Source organism: Poromitra crassiceps (genome assembly GCF_964638095.1).
Source record: "Poromitra crassiceps genome assembly, chromosome: 8".
NCBI classification, from domain to species: Eukaryota; Metazoa; Chordata; class Actinopteri; order Beryciformes; family Melamphaidae; genus Poromitra; species Poromitra crassiceps.
Window position 1 is genome coordinate 21,153,458 of NC_139629.1, and position 7,500 is coordinate 21,160,957.

Genomic DNA, 7,500 nt, shown 5'->3' on the forward strand with positions numbered 1-7,500 from the left:
TGACTTTCCTCCCACGCGATATGCCATAACTCTGAGATATATATCTATATATATATATATATAACTCTGATATGCCATAACTCTGAGATAAGTAAAAAAACAACAAATATGATCTCTGCAAAAACACTACTTTTCCCATTTGATTTGTTGTTTTCATAATTCCATCAGTCAAAATTAGCACGAGATTTAGACAGGTGATAAATCGGTGATAAGAAAAAGAGCTCTAAAGTGTGAGCTGTGCAGTCAATAGCGAGGTCTTATTTGCACTCGACACAGCCAAGATTTGCCTCTGGCGCTGAATATTTTCCATGTTCAAGTCTAAACGCGTCCTCATTCTTCCCTCAAACACGTCCTGCTCCTCTCCAGCTGCTCAACTCGGCTTCACTTTCCCTGTTTTCGATCAACCACCGCAGCCTCCCCTGAAACACTGGCAGATCTCAGCGCTAATACTTTATGACCTTGTATGTCAGAGAAGGATTGAATGAAGTCATCAGTGTGGGTGGATGATGCCCAGACAGAGGTTAGCATGAATCACACAACGCACAGCTGGCCTCTTCTACCCATCCACGGCAAAGCACACACGGGCTGAATACAAATGTGGAAACATAACACAAACACTTACGATCGAGTGAATATGTGAAACATGGTCCCGAGGAACCTCTCCAAACTGGGTCCCGAGAACGAACGCTAAACTTCAATTTGGGTCGCATTCCTCACCGGCGGCGGCTCTCTCTCTCTCTCTCTCTCTCTCTGTTTTTTCCCCCGACTATTTTGGAGTCTCTGCATGGGAATGTGGCTGGAGCCTCTGCCCTTTGAGTTACACCACGCTGCTCCCAGAGGATGTCTGCTGCTTCAAACACACCCCTCGCTCTCCACATCCCATTTAAACAGATAGCGCTCGTGTTTAGGGGGGGAACACTCCGGTGTCGTGGTTTTTTTGGGGTGATAAACTAAGTCAGATTTCTATTGTACTGCATATATGATGAAGTGGAACTATATGAGAATGTTTAGGCCAGAATCAGGGGTGAAAACAGTATTCCAATATAATAAGAAATTCTATATAACTAACAATTAACCTTGTGAAAAAAAAATCACTATATATTCCTATAGGGAATTTTACTGTTTGTGGTAGTCAATTGTCCATTTGTAGCGGTTTTGTTGTACTTCTTCTATCTTCTTATCTCCTATGCTATCACTACTATAAACCTACTGTATATAGGATTTTGTATAGCTTAGTTTTTCCTGTGATATTTGTATAGCATAAACATACTACAGGTGTATTTTTCCAGATGGATAATACTGCCCAAATAAATGCTCTTATTGACTAATAAGTTAAATACTTTTGACAACCACCACCTATGGTTGAAATAGATGGACACTGATACAACGGACAGTGGACCAACGCTGTCTCAGCATCTTAAAAGGGGGACAAATTATGCATGGACTTACTTTAGAGCTGATCTCCTTTGAGAAATGCTGCAAAAATCTGTCTGAAGCCAGAACTTGTACAAAGCTGTCCCCCCAGTCATGGTCAGATCTGACTCACAGTGGCGCTAGGCCTGACAGCCAGGAAGTCAGCCTGCCTCCTCCCTCTCTATTTCCCTCTATCAGGAAACAATGGCTCAGCCCTCGGCACTGCACTCTGTGGGAAAACGCTGGGACCTTGGCCGGAGAGAGGGACTCCAGGAAAAGAGAGAAAAAAGGAAAAGAGAGGAGGAAGGCACGAGACAGGGAGAGAGAGAGAGAGAGAGAGAGAGAGAGAGGAAAGGAGAAAATAAGGGGAGGAGAAGCATTGCCAGATGTATCCCATGGTTGTTTTCACATAGCTGGAGACCCTCTGAGCACTCTGATGTCACGGTGAAGACATGCTGTCAGAAGAGCAGCCCCCACACAGTCACAGGAGGACGTTTGGACGGGTGTTTGGGTTGGAACGCTTCAGGGCAAACGGATGTTTGCACTCTCAAGGAGCCAAGGCCCCGGAGACGCCAGCTCTCTCTTGTGAAATGATGAGGTGCTAAGAGGTCCAGCCAGAGCTTCATATACTGTATGAACTCCAGGTTCAGACACCACACACTCTTAACCTGCTCTCTTTATATACTGTATGAACTCCAGGTTCAGACACCACACACTCTTAACCTGCTCTCTTTATATACTGTATGAACTCCAGGTTCAGACACCACACACTCTTAACCTGCTCTCAGCAGCTTGACATGGAGCTATTTCAGCTCAGCATTTCTTATTACGAAGCGAGGTGGAAGAGAGAGGGAACCTTTCAGCTCAAAACATTCAACCTGGTAGGTAGCACAGGTCCTATACCTAGACATTGCGTAGACGTCACATTCATGTAAAACTCCTTCAAGTGGAATGTGAACGGAGCCAGTAGCTACCGTCTAAGCTAGCTCAACAATGGACGCCATTGTGAAGTGTGGTCGTAGTAGGTGGACCCCATACTGCAGATCCAAACAATGTTAAGCGTCGTGAGAAGAACTGTTCATGTGGGAGACAAAAAGCCGAGGAGCTTTAACTGTACATGTTGCTCTTATCATGAGTAAACAGACCTGTTTTTCAGAGCGGCTGGTTAAAGGTTAAGTGCGAGCCTGGAGACTAAATACTAAGGGGGGATTTCCTCATTCCTCCGGACGGCCGGGTCATGATAATATCATGCCTCGCGGGCTCGTTAGTGTGTGTGTCAAATGCAATGTGCCACTGGGCAATTATATGGAAATGTGTTTTGTAATCAATGCAGCAGAAGAGAAACGCAGCACACAGCATATATCTGAAAATAAGATAAGAACAATGGTCTAACTGTGTACGCTGGGCGCATATGACTTCTCTCACACAAATCTATTTTGATCTTTCATACTTTGTGGGTACTTTGTACTGATCTGTGCATGCATGTGAGCAGATACCAGGGAGTTGTTGATGAATGCTTAGTTTAGTTTATTGAATTTCGAAAAAGGACAGTAGTGTGCACAGACATTCATTATTTGGAAAATTAAAACAAAACATGGGTGCACCAGATTGAGCAATAAGATAATCCATCTGTAGTCCTTATTTCTATCTGTAGTCCTTATTTCTATCTGTAGTCCTTATTTCTATCTGTAGTCCTTATTTCTATCTGTAGTCCTCATTTCTATCTGTAGTCCTTATTTCTATCTGTAGTACTTATTTCTATCTGTAGTCCTTATTTCCATCTGTAGTCCTTATTTCAGTCTGTAGTCCTTATTTCCATCTGTAGTCCTTATTTCCATCGTAGTCCTTATTTCAGTCTGTAGTCCTTATTTCTATCTGTAGTCCTTATTTCCATCTGTAGTCCTTATTTCCATCTGTAGTCCTTATTTCTATCTGTAGTCTTATTTCTATCTGTAGTCCTTATTTCCATCTGTAGTCCTTATTTCCATCGTAGTCCTTATTTCTATCTGTAGTCCTTATTTCCATCTGTAGTCCTTCTTTCTATCTGTAGTCCTTCTTTCTATCTGTAGTCCTTATTTCCATCTGTAGTCCTTATTTCTATCTGTAGTCCTTATTTCCATCTGTAGTCCTTATTTCCATCTGTAGTCCTTATTTCCATCTGTAGTCCTTGCTGTGTGAGTGAATGCTGTGGATGCTGCGTGTGTGGGTGGGGATGTGTGACATCACAGGCCGGGTGTACGGGAGCAGACAGTAGCAGGACGGGGTCACAACATACGGTAGAGGAGACGGGGTGCCGTGGGCTAAACGTTCGTCTGAGCGGGCCTCGCATCGGAAGCTATGCCCCCTGCTAACCACTAAACCTGTTGAGCAGAACACCGCCCACCTGCTGCTGCACACAGGTAAAGAAAGACAGGGAGGGAGGGAGGGATTCAGAGAAAAAGAGTCTCCATCAACTGGATGCATTCCAGGCAAGCTCCCACAAGTCTCCATCACAGAGAGGAGCGGGCGGGGGAGAGGAGAGGAGAGGGAGGGAGGGAGGAACGTCAGACAAGTAGAGATGCTGGGAGAATAATGAGAGGAGGAGGAGGAGAGAGAAAAGAAGAGAAAGAAAGGCATAGTGGGACAGCCACTTCCAGTCCGGATTTGCAAAGATTCTAATCTAACTTTTGAAAAGTCGACAATCTTAACATTCGAATCAGGTGCATTTTCATCAACGGCTGCTAAATTAATAAGTAGGTTGTGTGTGTGTGTGTGTGTGTGTGTGTGTGTGTGTGTGTGTGTGTGTGTGTGGGTGGGGGGACACACATAGATGAAGAGAGCTTTCCAATGGTTACTTGTCATAGGAGAAGTCCTACTTACAGTATGATGTCATGTCATCAGTGGTGGCCGTAGGCTATTTCTTTCTTTCTGGGTGGTGATGAGTAAATATTACGGCCAATATCAGAGGAGATATGCCCATTTTATGACTCCACCAAAACTGACTTGAAGGACTGCCAGTTTATTTATCTTCATTTCCTAAATTGAGTTATTCAGTGACCGTTTCAAACGAATCCAGGACTAGATATTAAATACCATCAGCATACACCACCTGTAGCCAATCCTACTACTATAATTGAGCGCACAAAAATTGTGTTGATCGTATATCGTTTGAGGTTCAGTTAGCTTTGCACAGAAACAGCTGGTAGAAGAAATACTTTTTACTGGGCGTCCGGGTAGTGTAGTGGTAGATTCCCCGCCTACCAACACGAGGGTCGCAGGTTTACGCCCCCGTATTACCTCCGGCTTGGTTGGGCGTCCATACAGGCACGATTGGCTGTCTGCAGGTGGGAAGCCGGATTGAGGGTATTTGTCCTGATGGCTGCACTAACGCCTCCAGTAACGCCTCCTCTGGTCGGTCGGGGTGCCTGTTCGGGGCCGAAGGGAACTGGTGGGGATAGCGTGATCCTCCCACATGCTACGTCCTGCCGGTGAAGCTTCCCGCTGTCAGGTGAAAAGAAGCGCCTGGCAACTGCATATGTGTCAGAGGAAGCATGGTGCTAGTCTACGGCTCTCCCCAGATCGGCAGAGGGTGGAGCAGCGACCGGGGCAGCAGGGGGGAAATTGGCCAAGTACAATAGGGGAGAAAATGGAGGGGAAATCAGATAATGTAATAATAAAAAAGCAATACTTTTTACAGTTATACTTGATTACATTTCAGAGCCATTGAGTAAACAAGTTGAATCAGTACTTTTACCAGTCTTTTTTTTTTACACAAGTAACTCACAAGTAACTCTGCTTCTACTTAAGTAAAGAATGTGTGTACTTTCCCCTCTCTGGCTGCTACCTGGATTCACCTCTATCTGAGAGTGGTGCGTGTGCGTGTGTGTGTGTGTGTGTGTGTGTGTGTGTGTGTGTGTGTGTGTGTGTCTGTGTGTGTGAGAGAGAGAGAGAGGGAGGGGGGAGACATAAAGAGAGGAAGAGATAAATAATTCCCTGCTCTCTATATTATAGAGTTTTACATCAGCAATACTCTTCCCCCTAGCAGATGCAATAAAAGGCTTACCTTCTATCCCTTCATTCATCCCTCTATAGCCTAACCTATCCTCCAGTCCTTATTTGAAAAAGCAGCTTACTGGAGAGACAGGCACATAGTAGATATAGGCTGGGTAATGACATCACTTCTACAGAGTGTGTGTGTGTGTGTGTGTGTGTGTGTGTGTGTGTGTGTGCATGAGAGAGAGAGAGAGAGAGAGGCCTCTGGGACGGATGGGGAGAGCTCTCCTCCACATTCACGTCTTGTTCCTACTGACTGTGTGCTTTGGCCTCCAGGGTGACGGAGAGCGAATGAGTGATTCATTATTGACAAGGCACAACGCTGCTCCATCATGAGCATATGCTCCTCTTCCATCCTCTCCGAGGCCGGCAGGAATCAGGAGATCCAGAATAACCTTTCCATCCTCTCCCAGGCAGGCAGGGATCAGGAGATCCAGAAGAACCTTTCCATCCTCTCCCAGGCAGGCAGGGATCAGGAGATCCAGAAGAACCTTTTCCATCCTCTCCCAGGCAGGCAGGAATCAGGAGATCCAGAAGAACCTTTTCCATCCTCTCCCAGGCAGGCAGGGATCAGGAGATCCAGAAGAACCTTTCCATCCTCTCCCAGGCAGGCAGGGATCAGGAGATCCAGAAGAACCTTTTCCATCCTCTCCCAGGCAGGCAGGAATCAGGACATCCAGAATAACCTTTCCATCCTCTCCCAGGCAGGCAGGAATCAGGAGATCCAGAAGAACCTTTCCATCCTCTCCCAGGCAGGCATGAATCAGGAGATCCAGTAGAACCTTTCCATCCTCTCCCAGGCAGGCAGGAATCAGGAGATCCAGAAGAACCTTTCCATCCTCTCCCAGGCAGGTATCAGGAGATCCAGTAGAACCTTTCCATCCTCTCCCAGGCAGGCAGGGATCAGGAGATCCAGAAGAACCTTTCCATCCTCTCCCAGGCAGGGATCAGGAGATCCAGAAGAACCTTTCCATCCTCTCCCAGGCAGGCAGGGATCAGGAGATCCAGAAGAACCTTTTCCATCCTCTCCCAGGCAGGCAGGAATCAGGAGATCCAGAAGAACCTTTTCCATCCTCTCCCAGGCAGGCAGGGATCAGGAGATCCAGAAGAACCTTTCCATCCTCTCCCAGGCAGGCAGGGATCAGGAGATCCAGAAGAACCTTTTCCATCCTCTCCCAGGCAGGCAGGAATCAGGACATCCAGAAGAACCTTTCCATCCTCTCCCAGGCAGGCAGGAATCAGGACATCCAGAAGAACCTTTCCATCCTCTCCCAGGCAGGCATGAATCAGGAGATCCAGTAGAACCTTTCCATCCTCTCCCAGGCAGGTATCAGGAGATCCAGTAGAACCTTTCCATCCTCTCCCAGGCAGGCAGGGATCAGGAGATCCAGTAGAACCTTTCCATCCTCTCCCAGGCAGGCAGGAATCAGGAGATCCAGAAGAACCTTTCCATCCTCTCCCAGGCAGGTATCAGGAGATCCAGTAGAACCTTTCCATCCTCTCCCAGGCAGGCAGGAATCAGGAGATCCAGTAGAACCTTTCCATCCTCTCCCAGGCAGGCAGGAATCAGGAGATCCAGAAGAACCTTTCCATCCTCTCCCAGGCAGGCAGGAATCAGGAGATCCAGAAGAACCTTTCCATCCTCTCCCAGGCAGGCAGGGATCAGGAGATCCAGAAGAACGTTATTGAATTAACGCAGCCTACTTCAACAATGTTTCATTTAAAAAATAAAGAGGCAATTGGATTGAAGCTGATATTCAATCCTTTAATTTTCCAATGGCTGATCACAGCTATCACTGCATTAAACTCTCACTGAATACAAGAGAGGAGATCTTATCTCAGGCTGCATTTGAATTGGAACTCTGTCCACTGAACATAGGCTGTGGGAGAATATCACTAGTCAAGAAAACATTAGGCAGGTCAAAAGGAAGAAGCAAATATGAATACTATATATTGCAACTGTGATGTAGCATGGCAAATAGAAAATTGCTTGCAATAGACTACTGCAGAGATGTATATTTGTAGGCCAACCCCCAAAGTCATGCACTTCCTGGT

General features: G+C 46.3%; 1 protein-coding gene and 1 pseudogene across 2 annotated transcripts in view; one reads left to right on the forward strand and one right to left on the reverse strand.

The window, feature by feature from the left end:
• The window catches only part of LOC310781555 (4-galactosyl-N-acetylglucosaminide 3-alpha-L-fucosyltransferase 9 pseudogene), a 24,816-nt pseudogene extending 19,076 nt beyond the window's left edge, over window positions 1-5,740 (forward strand). The window contains exon 3 of the transcript in view: window positions 5,722-5,740. The product of the transcript in view is annotated as a 4-galactosyl-N-acetylglucosaminide 3-alpha-L-fucosyltransferase 9 pseudogene (transcript). The remainder of the gene's footprint in view (window positions 1-5,721) is intronic.
• dab2ipb (DAB2 interacting protein b) overlaps window positions 1-7,500 on the reverse strand; it is a 239,474-nt gene that overhangs the window by 121,144 nt on the left and 110,830 nt on the right.